Below are 24,826 nucleotides of genomic sequence, written 5' to 3'. Positions count from 1 at the left end.
GGCAACAAGACAGTACTCACCATTGAATTTCCCATTCAGCTTGCGCCGGCGCCGGTCCACTGCCAGTCCAGCTTTCTTCATCATCCACGTCGATAGTTGGCAGCGGGACTAGTCCACCTGTAGTCAGCAGGTGAGGCTGGAAATCGCTTAGGTACATGCAAGCTTCATCAAAACTGCACGCCAAATCCAGCTCAACCTCAGGCTCAGGCTCAGGGTTGTCACTGACAGTGGGACCGTCATTGGAAGCCGGTGCTGGTGCTGGTGCATTGCTTGGCAGCGACTGTCGCTTCTTAGTTGGTTTTAACACGACCCTCTGCCTTTTGCCGCCTCCATGATCATAGATACGGGAAAAACCCGGTGATACACACCAATACCCTCCAACAAATTGGGGCTCAATACGGTGAAAACAGGGGTCACTACATAACCTTTTCCTTACTGCACGCTTCCACGTATGAGGAGTTGGCGAAAATTTGTAAAAGTCATAGTTTTCGATAAAATACTGATAAATTTGAGCAACTGTTGCCATCTTATCCTCTGTTGCATTAATCGCGGCCCATATCAAATACGCGTAACTTCTGTTAGGTTTTTGGAAAGCAGGCTGCACTTGAACACTCATGGCGGGTGGGTCTCTGGAGAATAGTGTAACACAAACTGAAACTGGTCTTTGTCTTTCTTTAATATGAAAAGCCTAAATTGATACATTTTGGCAACTCTTCCTTCAGTCTCAAGGCCAAGGCCAAGTTACAATGGCACACTGTGGTACAGTATCTTTTTTAAACGAAACACCTGCAAGCCGACACATTACTGATTTGGCGCATTACAATTCATGAATTTCTGCCATCTGGCGGACACGCGAAGCAGTGCAGCCTGTTTAAATCTGAACCATTATCAATAAACCCATCAACCGCGCGTCAGCTGGGCATGACCCTGGCTGGGACGGCAAAAGGTGCACGGCATGCTCCAGGTGAACAGCGTGGCATTCCAGGAACAAGCCAGGTAAAAGCCGGTGATTTGTAAGAATAAAAGCTGCTGCAACAATACCTGCAGCTACCAAAGCCCTCACCAGCTCCATCACTCTCAAACTGCTTCCTGCCACAGCTTCTGTGTTCAAGGCTCCCCTGTCATAGCCGCACCCGGAACCAACTCATGCAATGCCGCAAATTGAAAACCGAGCAAGGGCATCTGATAACATGTTATTCAATCCTGGGGATATGCCTTTCCTTGAACCATATATTATGATTCAGGCACTTTAGGACTAGCAACCGGACCCCCACTGGATATGAGTGTAAAGACGTGCTTGCCACAAACCAGGACCGGACCGTAGAGCTGAGGTGGGGATATGAAAGCACCGACGTGAAGCCGGGCACAATAGCAGTTTAAGGATCTGTGCTGCAGGACTCAACAGCCATCAAGCAAGAGCCGGAGGGTATAGTGGAGCAGTGCATGTACCCGGGAGAACTGATTTTGGAGTTACACGCCGCGTGGACTTCACATCCAGTTGCAGAGAGAGTGTGCAACTGATTACAGCAGAAGCCTTGTGGATCCTACTGAAGTGCTGGGGTTTGAGAATTTTTCTCATATATGCTGAAATTCAAGCTGCGTTTGTGAGTCTGCATTTTACTATTATCCAGTCCGATAAAATTGTGAAAACTTTAATACACTAGGAATGTGCCTGTATTTTTTTCTTGTTTTGTCTATACAGCTCAATCCCGTTATAACGTGATCCAATACAACGCGAATCCGCTTATAACGCGATCCAAGCGTGGCTCCCAGTTTTTGTATTTGTGAATACTTTACAACACGATTATTGGTATCTTAAATACTTTATTGTACAATGCATACAATTATACATTATTTCTAACGCAATCCGCTTATTAATGCGATGTGATTCTTTGGACTCCAAGCACAGCGTTATAAGGGGGTTGAGCTGTGTGTGTGTGTATGTGTGTGTGTGTGTGTGTGTGTATATATATATATATATATATATATATATATATATATATATATATATACACATACACACAAAAAAAGTAGCGCTACTTAGTGACATGAATAAATGTGAAACTAAAATATAAACACAAATTATAAATGTAATAATCTAGTAATTAATAAAACCAAACAGATAATGCAATAAACATAACAGAGTAAAGTCCAAAAAGGATAAAGTCAGAGTGTTTCCACTTGATGGTGGTTCAAGGGAGGAAAAAATCCCAACGACACGATGCTCCCAGGAGCTCCTTGCTGCTTCAGAAAAAGTGGTGTAGCCACCCACTAGAAACCTAGAAGAACAAAACACAAAGAAGCGCAAGCTCCATAGCGCGTAACTGTGTACAAAATGAGTAAATTTATTTAAAGGAAAGTGTCTCTAGGAGATACACTTACAGGATGCTAAAATAACACAAACATTGGAGAGAATCTGTAAAGGGCATCATCTACAGGAGCAGGAGGGGGGGGGGGCGACAATGATACTGTGCACCTGATGTTTGAAATGGCTGTTTGCAGCTCCTGCCATGAGTACTGCAGCGTTTCAGCGTCTCCAATCACTTCCGTGTATAGTTCACAGTTGGAAGTGAGGGCGGATCAGCTGAATAGAGTATTAGGAAACTCAGGACCTCCACCCACACGTCACCACGTCACCTCCTGAGGAAGTCACGCAACGTGATGAAACGCATAGAGACGTGATGACGTCATCTTAGACGTCCTGCCTTCGCCTTCCCCTCCCCCCACCCCTGCCTTCGCCTTCCCCTCCTCCCACCCCTGCCTTCACCTTCCCCCGCTACCTGCCTTCGCCTTCCCCTGCCCCCAGCCTTCGCCGCCCCTCCGCCCCCTGCCTTCACCTCACCCACCCCTCCGCTCCCTGCCTTCACCTCCCCCCACCCCTGCCTTCGCCTTCCCCTCCCTCTGCCTTCACCTTCCCCTCCCCCCGCCCGTGTCTTCGCCTTCCCCTCCCCCGACTCTGCCTCTCGCCTCTGCCTCCCGCCCCCTGCCTTCTCCCCTGCCTTATCTCCCCCTGCTTTCTCCCCCCGCCTCCTGCCTTCTCCCTCCTGCCTTCTCCCCCCCGCCCCTGCATTTCCCCCCCGACCCTCCGCCATCTGCCTTCACCTCCCCCTACCTCTGCCTTTGCTTTCCCCTACCTCTGCCTTCGCCTTCCTCTACCGCTGCCTTCGCCTTCCCCTTCCTCTGCCTTCGTCTTCCCCTCCCTTTGCCTTTGCCTGCCTGTCACGGTGAGATTATGGCAGGCTGTATAAGGTCACATAAATATATATAACAGATGATATATATTTATCACTGGGTCTGAACTGAAGCGAGTCTTAGATATAATAAAGTATATTTATTCCTTTGGATAGGTGAACACACGAATAATACAGTAACAGACAAGAAGTACACTTACTTAGGGGTTGGGGAATGAGAAGTATGATGTAGCATTTCTCTCAGCAATCAGGTAATCATTCAGGTGATATCAGGTAACCATATCAGCAAACGAAGACAAAGGATATAGGGAGGACAGCAGTTTATAAACCTTTTGTCCCTCTATCCTTAACATTAAGTACCTGTGATTGGTTTTCAATTACCTCCAGCCAATCTTTAATGTGGGAACACATTTTGATACATGCCCCCCTGCTAGCTGGCACAGGCGCAGTAGAACTCTGGGGTCTCATTTCTGTAGCCCCACATATGCAAATGGAATGCCAGCCAGTCTACCCATTTGGATCTCTGGCAGGAAAACCTTTGTTGGAAGGTGTTAAATGGGACACTTAAAAACTGCTCTGGTTTGAGCCTTCTCCGCCCTCAAATAAACAGGGAGGGTGACAAAACCCTTTGAACAGTACTTGAGTCCTAGACATTGGGTCGCCTCTAGGCCCATCTGCTATCCTGGCATGCAAAAGAATTTCCTCTGGGTTCTATCCATTCCTGGGGATACAGTATTAAACATAAAACATAAACGTATTAAAATATCCGGTTCCGCTGGGTCCAGCAGGTCCAAACTTCCCAGTTCTCAATGTCGGAACTGGGACACCGTATGGTCCAAAAGGCGATGTGCTATGACCTTCGGAACCGGAATTACACAAATGCACCTTAAATCATTTTCCATCTTAATACAAAAATCTCCGCTACAAGAAATCACGGTTTTTCACTAAATCCCCCATTGAAAACAATGGGCTTCGCCGCCATAGACTTTCAATGGCGGCTATGGGAATCCCTGCCATAGACTTTCAACGGGGCGATGCCGCCGTTGAAGTCAATGGAGTTTTCCGCCGTAGCCGGTCAATGGGGTTTTGCCGCCATTGGAGTCTATGGGAAAAATCCCGAACTTTCAAGAGGGTCCATACTCCGTCGGGTTGGTCTCAGAGGGTCAAGGATGGTTCTGCAGCGATGCAGGAGCAGTGGCTACAGATACCCCAAACCCTGACTCTCTGGAGCCTCCGGAACCGGAGCTATGGAATACCAAAATTCAGCTTTTCACACTTAGCCGTTTTCCTGAGCCGGTGCGGCCGCCGCCATTGGAACCTATGACATGGCCCGCTCTTATGGGTTCGACGCCTTCCTCTCCCCCTACCTCTGCCTTTGCCTTCCCCTCCCTCTGCCTTTGCCTTCTCCTCCCCCCGCCCCTGTCTTCGCCTTCCCCTCCCCCGGACTCTACCTCTCGCCTCTGCCTCCCGCCCCCTGCCTTCTCTCCTGTATTCTCCCCCCTGCTTTCTCCCCCCGCCTCCTGACTTCTCCCCCCCGCCTTCTCCTTCCTGCCTTCTCCCCCCCGCCCCTGCCTTCACCCCCCTGCCTTCTCCCCCCCTCTTCCCCTGCCTTCTCCCCCCTGCCCCTGCCTTTCCCCCCCCGCCCCTGCCTTCTCTCCCCCACCCCTGCCTTCTCCCTCCCACCCCTGCCTTCTCCCCCCCTCCCCTGCCTTCTCCCGCCCCTCCCCTGCCTTAACCCCACCCACCCCTGCCTTAGCCTCCCCCCGCCCTTGCCTTAGCCTCCCCCCGCCCCTGCCTTTGCCTCCCCCAACCCCTGCCTTTGCCTCCCCCCCCTCCCCTGCCTTCGCATCCTCCCGCCCCTGCCTTCGCTTCCCCCCACCCCTGCCTTCGCTTCCCCCCGCCCCTGCCTTCGCCTCCCCCCACCCCTGCCTTTGCCTCCCCCCACCCCTGCCTTTGCCTCCCCCCACCCCTGCCTTTGCCTCCCCCCACCCCTGCCTTTGCCTCCCCCCACCCCTGCCTTTGCCTCCCCCCACCCCTGCCTTTGCCTCCCCCCCGCCCCAGCCTTCGCCTCCCCCCACCCCTGCCTTCGCCCCACCCCTGCCATTGCCTTCCCACCCCCCTGCCCCTGCCTTATCCTCCCCCCGCCCCTGCCTTCACCTTTCCCTCCCCCGCCCTTGCTTTTCCCTTCCCCCCACCCCTGCCTTCACCTTCCCCTCCCTCCCACCCCTGCCTTCGCCTTCCCCTCTCCCTGCCCTGCCTTTGTCTTCCCCTCCCCACACCCCTGCCTTCACCTTCCCCCGCCCCCTGCCTTTGCCTTCCCCTCCCCCCTGCTCCTGCCTTTGCTGCCCCTCCACCCCCTGTCTTCCCCTCACCCGCCCTCCGACTCCTGCCTTCACCTCCCCTGCCCCTGCATTCACCTTCCTCTCCCCCTACCTCTGCCTTCACCTTCCCCTCCCTCTGCTTTTGCCTTCCCCCCGCCTCCTGACTTCTCCCCCCGCCTACTCTTTCCTGCCTTCTCCCCCTGCCCCTGCCTTCACCCCCCTGCCTCTGCCTTCACCCCCCCTGCCTTCTCCCCCCCTGCCTTCTCCCCCCCCCTGACCCTGCCTTCTCCCCCCTGCCTTCTCCCCCCCACCCCTGCCTTCTCCTCCCCACCCCTGCCTTCTCCCCCCTGCCCCTGCCTTCTCCTGCCCTCCCCTGCCTTCTCCCCAACTGCCCCTGCCTTCTCCCCACCCGCCCCTGCTTTCTCCCGCCTGCCCCTGCCTTCTCCCCACCCGCCCCACCTTAGCCTCCCCCTGCCCTTGCCTTAGCCTGCCCCTGCCTTCGCCTCCTCCCGCCCCTGCCTTCGCTTCCCCCCGCCCCTGCCTTCGCTTCCCCCCGCCCCTGCCTTCGCCTCCCCGCCGCCCCTGCCTTCGCCTCCCTCTGCCCCTCCCTTTGCCTCCCCCCGCCTCTGCCTTTTGCCCACCCACCCGCCCTTCCGCCTCTGCCTTTTTGCCACCCACCCGCCCTTCCGCCTCTGCCTTTTTCCCACCCACCCGCCCATCCGCCTCTGCCTTTTACCCACCCGCCCGCCCGCCCTTCCGCCTCTGCCTTTCACCCACCCGCCCGCCCTTCCACCTCTGACTTTCACCCACCCGCCTGCCCTTCCACCTCTGCCTTTCACCCACCCGCCCGCCCTTCCGCCTCTGCCTTTTACCCACCCGCCCGCCCTTCCGCCTCTGCCTTTCACCCACCCGCCCGCCCTTCCGCCTCTGCCTTTCACCCACCCGTCCGCCCTTCAGTCTCTGCCTTTCACCCACCCACTCGCCCTTCCGCCTCTGCCTTTCACCCACCCGCCCGCCCTTCCATCTCTGCCTTTCACCCACCCGCCCGCCCTTCCGTCTCTGCCTTTCACCCACCCGCCCGCCCTTCCGCCTCTGCCTTTCACCCACCCGCCCGCCCTTCCGCCTCTGCCTTTCACCCACCTGCCCACCCTTCTGCCTATGCCTTTCACCCACCGCCCACCCTTCCGCCTCTGCCTTTCATCAACCCGCCTGCCCTTCCATCTCTGCCTTTAACCCACCCGCCCTTCCGCTTCTGCCTTTCACCCAAGGCTCCTTAGACTTTCACCTACCCGCCCGCCCTTCCGTCTCTGCCTTTCACTCCCCCAGTCCTGTTTTTGCCCCCCCAGCTCTGTTTTTGCCCCCCCAAGCTCCGTTTTTGCCCCCCCAAGCTCCGTTTTTGCCCCCCCAAGCTCCGTTTTTGCCCCCCCAGCTCAGTTTTTGCCCTCCCAGCTCCGTTTTTGCCTCTCCAGCTCCGTTTTTGCCCCCCAGCTCTGTTTTTGCCCCATGACACACACAGTGACAGACACACACACTTACAGACACACACTGACACACCCCTTCCCCAACCGCCCCTGCCTTCACCTCCCCCCCACCCCTGCCTTCACCTCCCCCCCACCCCTGCCTTCACCTCACCCGCCCCTGCCTTCGCCTCCTGCCCGCCCCTGCCTTCGCCTCCACCCGCCCCTGCCTCCACCTCCACCCACCCTTGCCTTTGCCTCCACCTGCCCCTGCCTTCGCCCCACCTCTGCCTTCACCCCGCCCCTGCCTTCGCCTTCCCAACCCCTGCCCCTGCCTTTGCTTCCCCACGCCCCTGCCTTCTACTTCCCCTCCCCCCACCCCTGACTTCCCCTCCCCCCCACCCCTGCCTTCCCTTCCCCCCACCCCTGACTTCCCCTCCCCCCCACCCCTGCCTTCCCTTCCCCCCACCTCATCCTTCGCCTTCCCCTCGCCCCCCCCTGCCTTCTCCCCCTCCCTTGCCGTCTCCCCCCCGCCCCCAATTTTTGGATTTGAATTTGTATGTTGATTTAGAGAATAAAATCCAATCAGATATTTTCAGGAAAGAAAATGCCAGGAATTCATTGCTTCACGCAAAAAGTTGTCACGCTCGCCCTCTGGTCAGGGGTATTCCGAAGGGGCAGTTTCTGCGGCTACGCAGGAACTGCTCTACTTTGGAGTCCTTTGTCCACAGGGCGAGCGAGATGAGGGAGAGATTCCTGTCAAGAGGATATGATATCAAAGATGTAGATCTGGCATATCAAAATGCGCTAGATACAGATAGGGAACGGCTCATTAATATGAATGTCAGCCGGAAAAAACAGGGCACTCTAGTTGAGGACACTGAAACCCCCTTTTATGTTACGAATTTTAGTGAGCAAGCCAATTGCATTAAAGCAATAATACACAAACACTGGGCCACGCTATCTTTGGACCCTGCTGCGCAAGATGGTCTCTGTAGGCCCCAAAGTTGTGTTTCGTAAGGCAGCTACACTTGGTAACTTTTTGGCACCCAGTATGCTAAAACCATCTAACCGCAACAGGACTAAACTGTCCCTATTTCCAAAATTAATCGGTTCATTCAAATGTGGACATCGTAAAATCTGTCCGAATATGTTTAAAACTAAACACTTTTCAAATTATGACGAAACACGTAGATTCCCTATCAGAACCTTTATGTCATGTCAGACTAATTTTGTGATTTATTTAATAAAATGCGGATGTAACAAACAATATGTAGGGCTCACAAGTAGGGCTCTTAAAATCCGCATCATGGAACACCTTAGATTAATTAAGAATCACGACATGACACATTCGGTCCCTATACATTTTAATGTGTGTCCGTTGGGTTCTGTGGAGAATTTTCAATGCTGTGCCATTGAACATATTGCATTACCCCCTCGGGGAGGTGATAGAATTAAGATCTTGCATCAGAGAGAGGCCCATTGGATATATACTTTAAATTCTCTACAGCTCAACGGACTTAATATTGACTGGGATCTACGTTGTTTTCTTTAAAGTCATCAAGAGTATATGTTTCAGGGATGTATGCTTTTACTATATCCTATTTTAGGAGTGTTTTAAAATGATGCCATAACTTTTTCATTACATTCAGAGCCTCTGTGGATGTTTCTGAATCTTCTCCTATTCCATCACCCCTTCCTCCCCCCCCCCTCCAAGCACACCCCTCCCCTCCCCCCCACCCCCTCCCCCTTTCCCTCTTCCCTCTTTTTTCACTAACCAGTTGTGCTTAATAATTTATGTTTAAGCAGCCAAAGTCTACAGGTTTATAGCTGAATTAGAGTGTGGTATTTAACTTCTCTGATAGGAATAAAGCCACACAGTATACTAGCAGGTGGCTGCTAATCTATATACAACATTGTATTAAGAGAGTCAACGGGATACTAGCAGTATTTACAGCAGTTCTTAATTTCATTATATACCATCAATGATTAACCAGAGCCAGGGATATTATATATATATACAAAATGAATGCAAAGACATTCTAAGATTTCATAATATTGTATTCCCTGTACAATTCCTTTGATAGTTTATCTACATGATGATGCAAAAAGAGGGAATATGTCAATAGGCTCACGCATTGATGGGGTTAATGTTTTAATTTATTTTATGCGTTTTTCGCGTGCTTTTTTCTGTATTTAATGTGGCAGCTTCCGCTTCTCCCCACTCCAAGACGAAGCCCTACTTGTGAGGGTGAAACGCGTAGAGGGGGAGATTGCGGTGTTAGCCCTTGTGTGTACTACCAATAAAGTTGTTTGAAGAACTTCAGGAGTCTCTCTGATCCAGACATGCGCAGTTGCGCCGAATCCACCATTGTTTCCAGCCTACACTAAAGACGGTGGCACTCAGGAGCAGCCGAGGGAGCAGACCCCAGACCGGAGTGCAGGTGAGGTAAGGCATCTTCATTCCCCCTGCACCGGTTGTTATTGAGGCGAAACGGAGCTCCCACGTGTGATGCCCCAGTGTCTGACGCATTCAGAACACTGCCCTGCACACGGAAGCGCAGGACAGACACATTGACAATTTTCCCCCTCGCCCCTGCCTTCTCCCCCCTCCCCTGCCTTTGCCTCCTCCCCGCCACTGCCTTAGCCTCCCCCCGCCCCTGCCTTCGCCTCCCCCCGCCCCTGCCTTCGCCTACCACTCAACCAGCCCTTGCCTTAATGCCTCCCCCCCAGCCATGCCTTTGCCTTCCCTCCCCCCACCCCTGCCTTTGCCTTCCCTTCCCCCCACCCCTGCCTTCGCCTTCCCCCCCCCCCGCCCCAGCCTTCACCTTCCCCCGCCCCCTGATTTTGCTTTTCCCTCCCCCCTGCCCCCTGCCTTCGCCACCCCTCCGCCCCTGCCTTCACCTCACCCTCCCCTCCACCCCATGCCTTCACCTCCCCTCCCCTTACGTCTGCCTTCACCTTCCCCTTCCTCTGCCATTGCCTTTCATATCCCTCTGCCTTTGCCTTCCCCTCCCTCTGCCTTCGTCTTCCCCTCCCTCTGCCTTCGCCTTCGCCTCCCCTGACTCTTCCTCTTGCTTCTGCCTCCTGCCCCCTGCCTTCTCCAGTGCCTTCTCCCCCCCCGCTTTCTCCCCCCGCCTCTGGCCTTCTCCCCCCACCTTCTCCCTCCTGCCTTCTCCCCCCCCTGCCCCTGCTTTCTCTCCCCCGCCCCTGCCTTCTCCCCCCCCTGCCCCTGCCTTCTCCCCCCCACCCCTGCCTTCTCCCCCCCTGCCCCTGCCTTCACCCCCCCTGCCCCTGCCTTCACCCCCCTGCCTTCTCCCACCCCACCCCTGCCTTCTCCCACCCCAACCCTGCCTTCTCCCCCCTGCCCCTGCCTTCTCCCCCCGCCCCTGCCTTCTCCCCCCACCCCTGCCTTTTCCCACCCGCCCCTGCCTTTTCCCACCGCCCCTGCCTTTTCCTACCCGCCCCTGCCTTCTCCCCCCTGCCCCTGCCTTCTTCCCCCGCCCCTGCCTTCTCCCCACCCGCCCCTGCCTTTTCCCCACCCGCCCCTGCCTTTTCCCACCCGCCCCTGCCTTTTCCCACCCGCCCCTGCCTTTTCCCACCCGCCCCTGCCTTTTCCCACCCGCCCCTGCCTTTTCCCACCCGCCCCTGCCTTCTCCCCACCCGCCCCTGCCTTCTTCCCCCGCCCCTGCCTTCTCCCCACCCGCCCCTGCCTTTTCCCCACCCGCCCCTGCCTTCTCCCCACCTGCCTCTGCCTTCTCCCCACCCGCCCCTGCCTTCTCCCCCCACCCCTGCCTTCGCCTCTCCCCGCCCCTGCCTTCACCTCCCCCTGCCTCTGCCTTCTCCCCCCGCCTTCTCCCTCCTGCCTTCTCCCCCCGCCTTATCCCCCCCTGCACTTGCCTTCTCCCCCCCTGCCTTCTCCCCCCGCCTTCTCCCTCCTGCCTTCTCCCCCCCGCCCCTGCCTTCTCCCTCCCCACCCCTGCCTTCTCCCCTCCCCGCCCCTGCCTTCTCCCCTCCCCACCCCTGCCTTCTCCCCTCCCCACCCCTGCCTTCTCCCCTCCCCATCCCTGCCTTCTCCCCTCCCCGCCCCTGCCTTCTCCCCTCCCCGCCCCTGCCTTCTCCCCTCCCCATCCCTGCCTTCTCCCCCGCCCCTGCCTTCTCCCCCCCCACCCCTGCCTTTTCCCCCCCCCACCTTCCCCCCGCCCCTGCCTTCTTGTCACCCCGCCTTCCCCCCTGCCTTCTCCCCACCCCTGCCTTCCCCCCCCTGCCTTCCACCCCCCTGCCTTCCACCCCCCCTGCCTCCCTCCCGCCCCTCACCCACCTGCTGCCCACCCTCCCACCTCTGCCTTTCACCCACCCGCTGCACGCACTCCTGCCGCCCTCCTGCCTCGGCCTTTCACCGTACCGCTGCCCGCCCTTCCACTTCTGCCTTTCACCTGCCCTTCCGCCTCTGCCTTTTACCCTAGCCCCCCCTTCCACCTCTGCCTTTTACCCGCCCGCCCGCCTCTGCCTTTTACCCATCCGCCGGCCCGCCCTTCCACCTCTGCCTTTTAACCACCCATCCGCCCGCCATTGCGCCTCTGCCTTTTACCCGCCCGCCCGCCCTTCCGCCTCTGCCTTTTACCCACCTGACCGCCCTTCCGCCTCTGCCTTTCCGCCTCTGCCTTTTACCTACCCGCCTGCCCGCCTCTGCCTTTCAACCACCCGCCCGCCCTTCTGCCTCTTCCTTTCACCCACCCGCCCGCCTATCAATCCGCCTCTGCCTTTCAACCCACCCACCGGCCCTTCCGCCTCTGCCTTTCAACCCACCCAGCGGCCCTTCCGCCTCTGCCTTTCAACCCACCCACCCGCCCTTCCGCCTCTGCCTTTCAACCCACCCACCCGCCCTTCCGCCTCTGCCTTTCAACCCACCCACCCGCCCTTCCGCCTCTGCCTTTCACACACCTCACATTTTTACATCACTTATGGCACCAAAATATACATTGTACTGTGGTGTCTTTACAATAAACCATTTTTAAACTACATCATATTCCATTTTCTTCCATATTTCTTTTAAACATTATTATACAACCTTTCCACCAAATAGTCATCCTATTGTTCCCCTATTTATACATAATACTACCTATTACAGATTTACATCCCGGGCAATGCCGGGTATATCAGCTAGTATATATATATATAGCAAATGGAAATATTACTGTATGCTCATTTGCATGTCTTAGACAGGTCTGCAACCCCGCCTTTCACCATTATCACACAGCACTTCCACTGCAGCAAGGGATTCTGGGAAATGACATGCAAATGAGCACACAGTGCCACCTTTTGTCTCAAGCTTACATTAAATGAACAACACTTAAGCCTATGCATGCTGCTTTAAACACAGCATTTAAACATAGCCTGGGTTGAGATGCAAATACTCTCAGTCTCAAACCAGCTAAGCCAGTACAACCAACCTCACACTGAAGAGACCCACAAGGTCAAAACAGTCTGTCTGTGAGTGGGTTTACTGGCTTTGCATCTCATGCTCTATAGAAAGCAAAAAAAACAAACACCCTGTCACTATAACAATAAGGTACATGATGTGGGTCCCATTTGGAATATCAATTAAGGTAAGGCCTCATTTCCAGAAATGCCATGGTCACCATCCTATGTGCAGTTTCGGTTGGTGGCAGAAAGTCATAAGAACAAATGACCCTGCTGTCATGTAATGACAAGAACACAATGTAGGCTCGCTTGGAATATGTGCATCTACTACCATTGAGCTCTGCCAAGCCCGCAATACAGCAGCTCTTTCCTGGCAGCCTTCTCTGTGACAAGACGACAGATCATTGCCGTAAAGTATTCAGTATTCAATATGCTGCCCAGAAGCACCCTATCCATCACTAACACACACACCATTGGAGAACAGTGGAGATAAATGGGCATCACCCTGATCTCATACAAAGCTCTCCTGATTGCATTGTAGATCGATTCCTTTCTCTTGAAATTGTAACTTTAATCCTCTCTCTTCCAAAAAGTGAATGTAATAAAATTATTTCTCATCCTTTTACCTCTTCCTTTTTCTTACGTGGCTGTGCTCTGGAGTAAGACGAGCAACATTAACATTAGATTTTACCATGTGACAGAGTTTGTTGCATTAAACACTGCTCCAGATATTATAGCCATTCAGTAGTTTGCTTTAGGTTACCCATTATGAAGTACTCTATGCCATGTGGGACATTGACAAAATTGTTATAATATAAAAAGTGAAAAAATATATTATTCTGTCATAAAATCTTTACAGTGAGTTTGTTTTGATGGGTGTAGATTCGTACTGGGATATTCAGCACCTATGGGTGAAAATAGATGGTAAGGGCCTGTCAGAGAGAGTGAGAGAGCCATAAAGGACAAAATGTTATAATATGGCTTGCACGTGTGCATATGTACAGCTCAAACATAAATTAACTTGTGTGTATACAGTAAATATATATATATATATATATATATATATATATATATATATATATATATATATATATAAAGTCATACAAGCATGCACTCCTAGATACTTATTTAATCATCTAATAAATATTTTTGGAAATTGGTGACAGCATGATGACCTCATCAAGTGCATGCTGTAATAACAAAATGATGTTTAGCACGTTATAAAGTGCTTGAGACAGAGCAAGAATTATGGTGCAAAATGCTAATGTAAAATGTTTCCTGAGAAAGGAATGGTTGCTAGGAGGACTGATAAAAACAAATTTGTATCATTAAAGAGTGGGAGCAGCTGGATCAACTCGTTATCGATTATGCAATCAGACAGCGGCGTTCTCATCTTCGGGCGTTTCACCAGAAGGACATGTTGAACACACACTTTGAACTCAAACTTTATAGTAATTTTAATGTTTCAGAATAGATTACAACAATTTAACACATTTACAAGCTATGAAAGAAAAATTCCTATTTCTCGTTTAATGAACAAGAACCTACCACAGAGTATCTGGTACTTGTTGACCAAATACAGTGACATCAATTTAGTTGACATCAGTTGATTGTCTACATTGTGCTTCTTATATAGTGTTTATCTACATAACAGACATACAATTGTGTAAAATTTCATGAGGATTGAGCTAGAAATATATAAAATATGATGAAAAACTGAAGGGGTCATTTTTTCCAGAACGCATGGTTTCAGAGCAAACTGACTCAGACAGACACATAAAGTAAATATTGTGTATAAATATGTACATACTGCGACACACACAACAAACGGATTCACCATGAAATCACACTCAAAGAGCGACTGCTAGGGAAGATTTCTGTGTCTAGTCAAGATTTTGGGAGTCTCCCAGTCATTCCAATCTGGACATAGAAACCCTACAGACTTTCCCAGTTACTGTACCTTAATTAAAGTTTCTGTTACTTTTGGAGTGTGTGTGTGTGTGTGTGTGTGTGTCATGCTTTTGGTGTAGCAGGTACAGTAGGAAATGCCATGGCATGACACGAATCAATATTACATTCATTATTTTATTTTTGTTATGATCCCTTATATATATATATTTTTTTTATAAATACTTAATACACATATAGTATCAATGACACTCCTCTGCCCCAATAGTTACTTGATTCTAGTTCTTACTTGACCTTCTCCTGTTGCATTTGAAAATCTTTTTAATTGCTCTCAGCTGTATCAAGCATGTCTGCTGGTGTTTGGTAATTTTGGAGCTCACTATCCAGACCCTCTCCCAAGAACCTTTGCAAGCTGCCATCAAGCATTTATTCTGTATATCCCGAGGGTCTTGTGCTAGTCAGTGTCCTTTATGTTCAGTGATGGGTGAAAACGACAAGACAACCTGCATCTGTCTGCTTTGTTCTTTTGATCAAAAATCACTGTATTGTGAATGAATTTGTAAGTACTGTAGAAGGTTTTTTCATTTTGCTGTATCGATAGATTCACTGCCGTCATTCTCCCTCCAACAGAGGTAAAAGAGAAGTTTCAATAGTTTAGTGTTAGGTCCTGCAAATTTGGGTATGCATTGACTTTGACTTGCAAGCTTATAACACTTTGGCCAAAGGGTTTAACTAAATGACCCTTATTCATGAGAATATTATTATTGAAATATTTAAGTATATACTAATTACTATATATTTTTTCACATTGGATGTAGCATTGGGCTTTTCTGTCTTTTGTTGTATACATTTGGCCACACTCAGTAGCACTATACATATATATATATATATATATATATATATATATATATATATATATATATATATATATATATATATATATATATATATACACTGGCGACACACTTTATTGCAGTGTGGCCAGTACCGCAAGCCGGGAGATTTCCCGGCTTGCAAGTGGCAGCCCCTCGGCGTGCCGCGCGTCTCCGATGCGCGGTCACGCGTCATCGGGTGCCTGCGCCCCCTGCACGCACGTCCAGGGCTCCCCTATTAATTGAAAGATTCTACAGCGCCTGGGTGTGTACTAGCCCCACATTAGACTCCTGACAACAAACAAACCACAACAAATGTTAGCACAAATGACCCGTATAAAACAATTGTAAAAATGTATTATTATAAAATATATATAGGAACTCAGATGGTGGTCATAAGTATTGATGGTGAGTGTGTGTAAAATATAAAAAATGTAAAAATGGTATATGTATAATTGTTGTGTGTTAAAAAATATATTGAATAAAAAACGATGAATGATCAACTATAATTGCAAAAAACACTGAAAAATATGATTATCAAAATATATTATGATTAGGTGAAATGTATTAACCAAAAAATGAAAATGTTAAAAAATAAAAAAACGTGTAAAAAATGAACTAAAAAAAATATATATGTGTTTTCCACAAAAAAAAGTTGATGATTTTGTATGGAGATTACAACGTTCGGGCTGCTTCTTCTTTGGGGTCAGCAACCTCCCAGCAAATTCTATTGGAGAAACAAGAGAAAAAGCGCCCGATCCATGTGTAAAATCTGGTAACAAAATTTTTCCGTCAATCGGAAGAAACGCGTACACATAGGGCAAGTGGTTTCAAGGAGCTACGTTTGGTTGAATAGCTCGTGCGTCTGCTTCAAGGAGAGGGAGGACGTTCCCTGAGCCACACACAGCATCTAATGCTGGAACAACAGACTGTATACCTGAATTTCCGGAGGGACATCTGACTGTGATGCACCGGTAGCAGTGAGGTCTGATGTACTGAAGTTAACATTCGGCGAGCAGCTACTTGTTGGCGCATGGGTTTACCCATACAGTACAATGCTTAATTTGCATTGACAAATTTTGAGTGTGCATTTGTCTTGTGATTTTTTATTAAAATTTTGTTACCAGATTTTACACATGGATCGGGCGCTTTTTCTCTTGTTTCTCCAATATATATATACTGTATATATATATATCTCAAATGGAAATATTCCTGTATGCTCATTTGCATTGAACACCGAAGGCGAAGGACCCCTCTTCCGGTTCCGGTTCCACGGAGGTGACTCACGTGACGACGCCATTGATTGCGGACGGACGCTGGTGATCGAGCTGCATGGCACATGAGAGCCTATCTCATACACGCCTATATTTGCTGTACTTTTGTGAGTGGGCATTTGTAAGATTTTATGTTCATTCAATACATTTTTATTGTGGTAATGCACTAGGTGTGCGCCTGTTTCTTTCTCTTTCCTTTTTGTAGATATATATATTGTGACAAACGCCCCTCTTTTGTAGTGCTGACGTCTGTCTGGGTTCTTCCCGACACAGTCTTCTAGGGTTATTTAATACAAAAAACAGGATCATGCAAAGTATTAAGCTGCTTAACTCAGGCTTCTGCCTGCTTTATTTTCATCCAAGTAAGGTACTGCAGCTTTAACATGTGTAGGTTAGAGGTACTCAGATACTTTCATTCAGCAGTTCACTCATTTCATTGTTACAGTATTTCCCACACTGTTATTTCAAGTAAAAAGAAACCAAATTATATAAACAAAATCCTATCCCTTTCAGGGATCTAACTACACATAGAATCAGTCTCTCTAACAGCTGCTGGCCAACTAACCTGGTTCCCTAGCTTAAAACAATGCTCTCTCATTTAGGGTCACTTAGATACAGCACAGTCTTTTAGCAACAGCAGTAAACATTTGTTTGGTCTTATCTGTTCGTGGTGGGAACTCGGTCCCGTGTCCAGGCAAATCCTCTGGTACTGTGATACGTGGAGGGCCCGTCAACCCCGATACTGGATGCAGGGGAGCAGCGATACCCCCAGCCTCCAGGCTCCAAGGAGAGAGAGAGAGAAATGCAAAACCTCTCTGCTCTAAATACCTGTGCATGTGATTAGAAGAGCAGGTGAGGGAGAACTAGAGCCATGGTAATCTGTGGTCTGGATTTTCCATCCAGCTGCCTGAGGTAATGGGAAGCTGTGGAACGGATCATTTGTAACTATTCCTGCACTTTCTGCTCTAAAATGGGGCAGAAAGCTGCCTAACATCTTTGGACTATGTCACATATCCCCCTCCCCAGCTCACACCTACTGGGGTGAGCGGCCATGGACCTCACTGGGGTGAGCGTCCTACCTGAAATACTTGAGCTAACTCCTCAGTACAACATTAAGTATTCACATGACACGAATATGAACTTTTTCCACGGCAATTATGGACAATAGGTTTCGTCATAAGAGACTATACTTGGCAAACATATTTTTTTGTTGCTCTCTATTAGGGAACTATTTTGAAAAATAAATGTCTAGCACACATTCTTACAACCCAGGATATGCTAAATATATTCACAAAACCAGACAATTTCTATTACCTCCCTTGGTTTTTCTACTCTAGAATATGAACCTCATTATAAATTTACCAACCGAAAAGGGCATTTTTTTTTTTTTTTCATATTGTAAGCAACCAATATTTTTTTTTTTTTTTCTTATACTACAGCCTTGTAATCTTAAGGGCCATCAACCCTGTATATTATTTTGTAGTTTAGCTACATTTTCCACACAATGAACCAATATAACATTGTAATATTGACAAAAATGCTTATTTGCAAAGTTAAGTGTCCGTGACATAGTCCACACGTGTAATAAAAAAAATAAATCGGTCAGTTCCCCCAAACATTTTTTTTTTTTTTTTTTTGACTTCCAGTCTATTGCATCCTTTGACTTTATTTCATAGTCCGCTGCAACCTGCAAATGACTGAACTGTTTCTTTAGCTTCTGATGAGACCCTTGGACCGGATTCTCCTTGGCTCCACAGTATGGTCCAGATTGGTGAGATATGGAACTATTCAGGCGCCGTGTTAACCTTCGTTGTTTTTTCTTTTCAACCTTTGATTTCCCTTTTGTGGCCATTATCAGGCCTTTGGGTTTTGGAGACCTAGTTGCCTCTGTACAAACGTAGTCCATATTAACCACGTCATCAGGATCTGTCAACAAGTTTGTGTTTTCAGGAACTGCCACCCACTTGGCTAAAACATCTTCTGTGGTGTCCTGGGTGTGTCCACTGGTTTGATAATCTTCTGGACAACGTAAATGAAATTGAGGATCTGGATTTTTGAATCCCAGATCAGGGAGAATATTCTCAGGAGGGTGCCTATCTGTTTCTGGAATAACAGCAGCACAATCAAAGTCAATTCTTTCTCCTTCCTCTTTGTCATCAGTGAGGGCATTGAGTTTACGTTCCCTGGTCTCCTTTTGTGACCGTGTCTCTTTTAGCCTTGGAATCTCTTTCTCCAACTTCATCTTTATAGCAAATCGTAATATTGCAACAGCATTGAAGATACACGTATAGGAACGTACAGCTTGCTTGGTTAGGAGGTAGGATTGATAGCCCGACTGAACCACTTTAGCCGCTTCTCCCATGTCCGTCATCTGTTTCAGAGCGAGGTTTAACTCTGTTTCATTTTCTCTATTCTTGACCTGCAGCTGCAGGTGCTCCTTCCGGGTCTTGTCCAGCTCCAGCTGCAGCCGGGCCCCCTCATTTGCCGTGTGGTCCAGCTGCTTGTAGATATCGGCCATCTCGCTTTTATAGCGCAGTGTCAGGCAAACCACCTGACGGACGGACACCTCCTCTCTCTTGGCGCACTGTATCTCGCGCTCAGCCATCTGCTTCTGCAGCTCTTCAACCTGATCGTGCCAGACCTCCCTCAGGGTCTTCACCTCTTTCTGGTGCTTGCTCTGGGTTTGCATCAGCGCCTCCATTTTTTGGAGCTCTGCAGTTTGTGTCGCCTGGATCGCCGCTGATTCTGTATTCTGCAGTGCTTCCTGCATTTCTAACTTTTCCTGGATCAATTGCTTCTCCACTTTTTCTGCTTGGTGAAGCTTCTCATCACCTTCACTGATCTGGTCAGTCAAGTCTGAATTTTTCTGTGTCAGACTTACATTCTCTCTTTTTACAGTCTCTAAATTACTCAGGGTATTCTCATAGGTTTTCTTCAATGTACACAGCTCTGTGCTGCGAGCGTAGACCTCATGGCGTGAGAGTTCCAGCTCTGCTTTAAGCGCGCTAGCCTCTTGCCGAGAAACCCCCAACTCTGTGATGAAGTTTTGCACATCTTTCTGGGACATCTCATAGCATAGTTTCCAGTCAGTTCTTGTTTTCTTTGATTCGCTTGGCTCTCTGCCTATGATGGTAGCAGTAGCCTTTGTCATCTCTAGGCGTGTCGTCATTCCTGGGACGATTGCGCCAGGCCCTATGGGCTGTTGCTCATCTCGGCGCCTTTCTGACGCATGTCCTGACAGTGCAGGTTCAAGTGGCTCGGTCACTTCCCCTGTGACTTGAGGAACAGTTTTCTTTCTTTTTGCTTTATTAGCTCCAGAGATATCAGTGGTCCTGGGCACACACTCACTGTTATCAGCTTCCACATCTTGCTTGCACTCACAGGGCGTTGCTTGCTTTTGCAGCTGTTTGTCTTTGAAAATTTTGGGGCACACATCTTCCATGTGACCTACTTCACGACAGGCCCAGCATACTAAATTCATCTGTGGGTACGGCTCTCCTCCAGGGTCGTGATCATAGTATGGCCTGAAGGGACACTGTTTTGTATGGTTACGTACATTACACAACAAACATTTCACGTCGGCCATTTTAGAAACCCGGCAGGGACAATCTGCTAGCTGCAATTTCACTTACTTCAGCAGCTTACATACAGCACTTGCTAGCTGCAAATTCACTCACTTCAGCAAAAGGCATAAGCTTTACAAACAGCACTTGCTAGATGCAAATTTTTTTTTTTCTTCAGCAAAACATTTTGGTTTTCTGTTTGGGTTCAGGGTGCTATTGCATCCACACTTCGCACATTCTCTGTGTATGCTAGAAGCACAACTGATATACACAGCGGGACAGACTTCACTCATAGCATCTGTACTTTAGTTCAGCTGGGCGGCCATTTTAAACCCCCGCATTTATTTGCAAAGCCACAGACTTTTTAGTGTCTGCCCGCATTCTCCACCATATGTGACAAACGCCCCTCTTTTGTAGTGCTGACGTCTGTCTGGGTTCTTCCCGACACAGTCTTCTAGGGTTATTTAATACAAAAAACAGGATCATGCAAAGTATTAAGCTGCTTAACTCAGGCTTCTGCCTGCTTTATTTTCATCCAAGTAAGGTACTGCAGCTTTAACATGTGTAGGTTAGAGGTACTCAGATACTTTCATTCAGCAGTTCACTCATTTCATTGTTACAGTATTTCCCACACTGTTATTTCAAGTAAAAAGAAACCAAATTATATAAACAAAATCCTATCCCTTTCAGGGATCTAACTACACATAGAATCAGTCTCTCTAACAGCTGCTGGCCAACTAACCTGGTTCCCCAGCTTAAAACAATGCTCTCTCATTTAGGGTCACTTAGATACAGCACAGTCTTTTAGCAACAGCAGTAAACATTTGTTTGGTCTTATCTGTTCGTGGTGGGAACTCGGTCCCGTGTCCAGGCAAATCCTCTGGTACTGTGATACGTGGAGGGCCCGTCAACCCCGATACTGGATGCAGGGGAGCAGCGATACTCCCAGCCTCCAGGCTCCAAGGAGAGAGAGAGAGAAATGCAAAACCTCTCTGCTCTAAATACCTGTGCATGTGATTAGAAGAGCAGGTGAGGGAGAACTAGAGCCATGGTAATCTGTGGTCTGGATTTTCCATCCAGCTGCCTGAGGTAATGGGAAGCTGTGGAACGGATCATTTGTAACTATTCCTGCACTTTCTGCTCTAAAATGGGGCAGAAAGCTGCCTAACATCTTTGGACTATGTCACAATATATATATATATATATATATATATATATATATAAAAAACAGAGAGCGCACGCCCCATAGTGTACCACTGTAACATTTAATGTTGGGGAAGGGTGGATGGAGGGATTAAAAACACTATCCTCCTCCTGTGTGTAATCCCTGCTAAGGGCAGGTTTCCAGGAGTTATCATGGGTTTTCCCTACTTCTGAAACTGTGCTGAGTAAGTGAAGGTAGGTCACTTGACCCTGTGTCCAATCAAGAGGCACAGGGGCGGTGCCTACTGGAGGCTACAAAGAGCAGTGTCACTTCCTATTTAGTGGGCTGTCTGTATGGATAGTGTGTGAGTGAGTTAGTTAGGTTCCTGATGAGTGGAGCTAATAGTGAGCTATAGGTGGACCAAATACCTCTAACCCTGCATATGGGGTAAGGGAAGAGCTAGCCCCACTCTGGATGGCCCTGAGTCCAGAGTGGAGGCAGGGACCATCCTAAGGGAGAACAGCTAGTGGGCTGTGTATCTTAATTGTACCTGACTGCTGCTGCTACTGATGCTGGAGACTGAATAAAGAGTCTGCCGTTAAAAAGGATCTATTGTGTGAGACTGGAATCTCTCATCCCTGGGAGGGGATTTCTGTGGTAGGGATTCAACCCCATATCCCTGGGGCATACTACAGATGGAGGTGCTGCACCATTGAAGAAGAACGAAGGCATCCACCCCAGAAACCTGTCCTGTTGTTCCGCCATGTCATCGCGGGAGACTCAGACCCTCCTGTTGCCAGCAGGTATGCACCACACTAAGACATGTAGCCAGACCACAGAACACCTTAGGGGGCCCGATCTGCGATTGGGTGGGAGTCCATGGGTTACACACACAATATATATATATATATATATATATATATATATATATATATATATATATATATATATATATATATAAAGCAACTGTAAATATTACTGTATGTTCATATATATATATGGACAGGGAATAATTCCGTGGGCGCCTATAAACTTTACTACTATCAAAGGATATATGAAAACCAAGCCTGTTGGCTGTGAAGAAACGTTGATCCTCACGGTGGGCTTGAAAACAAAGAAAAAGCACAACACATAGCGTAATACTGTTGAAACATTAAACAAACAACATATAAGACAACATATAACAGCTGAAAACTGAAATGGTATTTTAGGACAATAAAATCATTTAATAACAATTAATAATTAATATAATGCACAATTTACATGGACATATATATTTAAACAATTAAAAAACTAAATAGGTGGTTCTAGCACTCCGTAGCACCAATGATCATGAAAGCAATGCCTACTCACCAGATGGAATAGGTTTGCAGGCAGTGGATAATTTAGAGAGTATCCCTTCTCATCTGTGTGCTGCTCTCTGCTTAACTGGCGTCTCCGTCGGCTCGTGGGTGCAGCTCATCAAGCAGGGACTCCTGCAGCACCGGGAAGCGCGCCCGAGCAGATGGAACCCAGCAGCAGCAATATTACTGTATGTATGTATATATATATATATACATATATATATATATATATATATATATATATATATATATATATATACTGTCTTTTTAGGGTAAAGCACAGCCACAGGACCATCCAGCTCTGGTTTAAGTGCTTTATTTTTTTGTTACTCCAGCAAACAAAATCAAGACAAAACAAAGGAATCAAAAATAAATCCTTGCTCTATCTGAGCATTAACTAGACAGCAATTCTCTAGCTAATATTTGGGTGACTTCCCCACTTACCAAACAATAAAACACAGGTATCATAAACAAACCTGCTGCAGGCCAGTGCTCTCTTAGCTGAAATATGGGAGATTGGAGAACTGATCCAGTCTGGTCTTTCTTACACTCTGTTAATTAAGGTCAGGTGATCTGCACCTGGCTATGCTTGCAGTACCTCCCCTGGCTCTTTAACCCTTAGTAAGGCCAGGTATAGTTTGCCAAAGCAGGAGATATATACCTCCCCTCTACAATTTTACCACCTTTCCTATCACAATATGGTATACCCTACAGTCTTGAAAATTGCAAAGCCAGCAGTACAACCAACTTCACACTGATGATACCCATTAAGGTTCAAACATGTCTGTGAATGGTTCCTCTGGCTTTGCATCTGATTCCCATGCTGTGAAAAACAAAAATATACTGTGCGCAACTACTTAACCTCTAAAGAAATAAGTGATAAGGTGTAATAACCATAACCCTGCTAATTAGTAGCCCAACTGATGAAGCCACAAAAAACCACAGTGTAGGTGATATAAATTTTTTTTTTTACATAACCGTGTAGTAAATGATGAAGGCGTCTGCTGCTATAAAAACAGGGGGTCGCTCAGCACCCCCCAATGAACTAGAGAAATGGAAACAAAAAAACAGCGCACAACGCAAACAGTGAAGTATGCAAAGACAAGTGTATATTAAAATAGGGAAAAATATTCTGCGTACATCAAGTAAAAAGTAATGAGCATTGAGTGTATAAAACACACAGGTTACCATGCGGCGACTGTATTTTAATATACACTTGTCTTTGCATACTTCACTATTTGCGTTGTGCACTGTTTTTTTGTTTCCATTCCCATGCTGTGCCTTTAAAGCTGTGTTAACAGCGAGCATTAGCTTATATAGCATGTACCAATGGTTTTTCAGACAAAAATTGTGTACTCATTTGCATGAATCCCTTGTTGCAGTGGAAGCACTGTATGTTGGGGATAATGGTGAAAGGCAAACCTGCCTAAGACATGTGAATGTGCTCACAAGTGATCTTTTTATTTGATATATATATATATATATATATATATATATATATATATTGTGGTGGGTACTGACGAAGTTGAGACATTAGGGAGTCTGACGTAAACAGCATTAGGGTCAAAGCAGCCATTTTGTCTGACTATTTTTGTCAGCCATCTTGTTATTGTTCTAGTCCTTGTCTGTCATTTATGTTGTAATGTGCTGTGTTTGTGTCATCCATTTTGTCTTATGTCTGTATGAAAGCAGCATGAAAGTTATAGTGGGTTAAAAGATGTTTCGCTCACAGTGTTTACCAGCTCTGGCCAGCCCAGGAAAGAAGGAGGGAGGGGGCATACAGCCTTGAGGAGTGAGATTAGAATTAGAGAAGATTTCTCACATTTAAGTGCAAGGTAAAGTCTTGAGAAGTGAGAGCAGAATTAGAACCGACTTCTCAGCATGCGAGTGTCTGGTGGACTCAGAGATAGAAATCATTTCTCACATTCAACCGCTTAAAGAATGTATGTATCATTTCATTTTTTGTTATGTATTACAAGAATTTGTCATTTTAGTTGACGCACACTTACATCATTTGTTATGTATTACAAACTTACATCAGTTTTAGTATTGTTATGTATTACAAAATGATGTCATATTTAGTGACGTGAGAGCCCCCTCATAAAGGGGTGGAGCTTTAGTTTTTAGGGTATAAATGTATCTCATACTGTATTATCTAGGAGAGAGCTTTTTGTTTTGAAGCTGTCTCCGCTGTGTGCACCTGAAATAAACTCATTTAATAACTAAAAATTTTGTTGTAACATTTTTACAGATTTAACAGATGGTAGCAAAGGATGGTTTCCAATATCTCAGATGCAGAGCACCTGGACAGGCCACTCCTCAGTCACTC

The sequence above is a fragment of the Ascaphus truei genome, chromosome 2, assembly GCF_040206685.1.
Source record: "Ascaphus truei isolate aAscTru1 chromosome 2, aAscTru1.hap1, whole genome shotgun sequence".
Classification (NCBI taxonomy): domain Eukaryota; kingdom Metazoa; phylum Chordata; class Amphibia; order Anura; family Ascaphidae; genus Ascaphus; species Ascaphus truei.
This window is presented reverse-complemented; position numbering follows the sequence as displayed.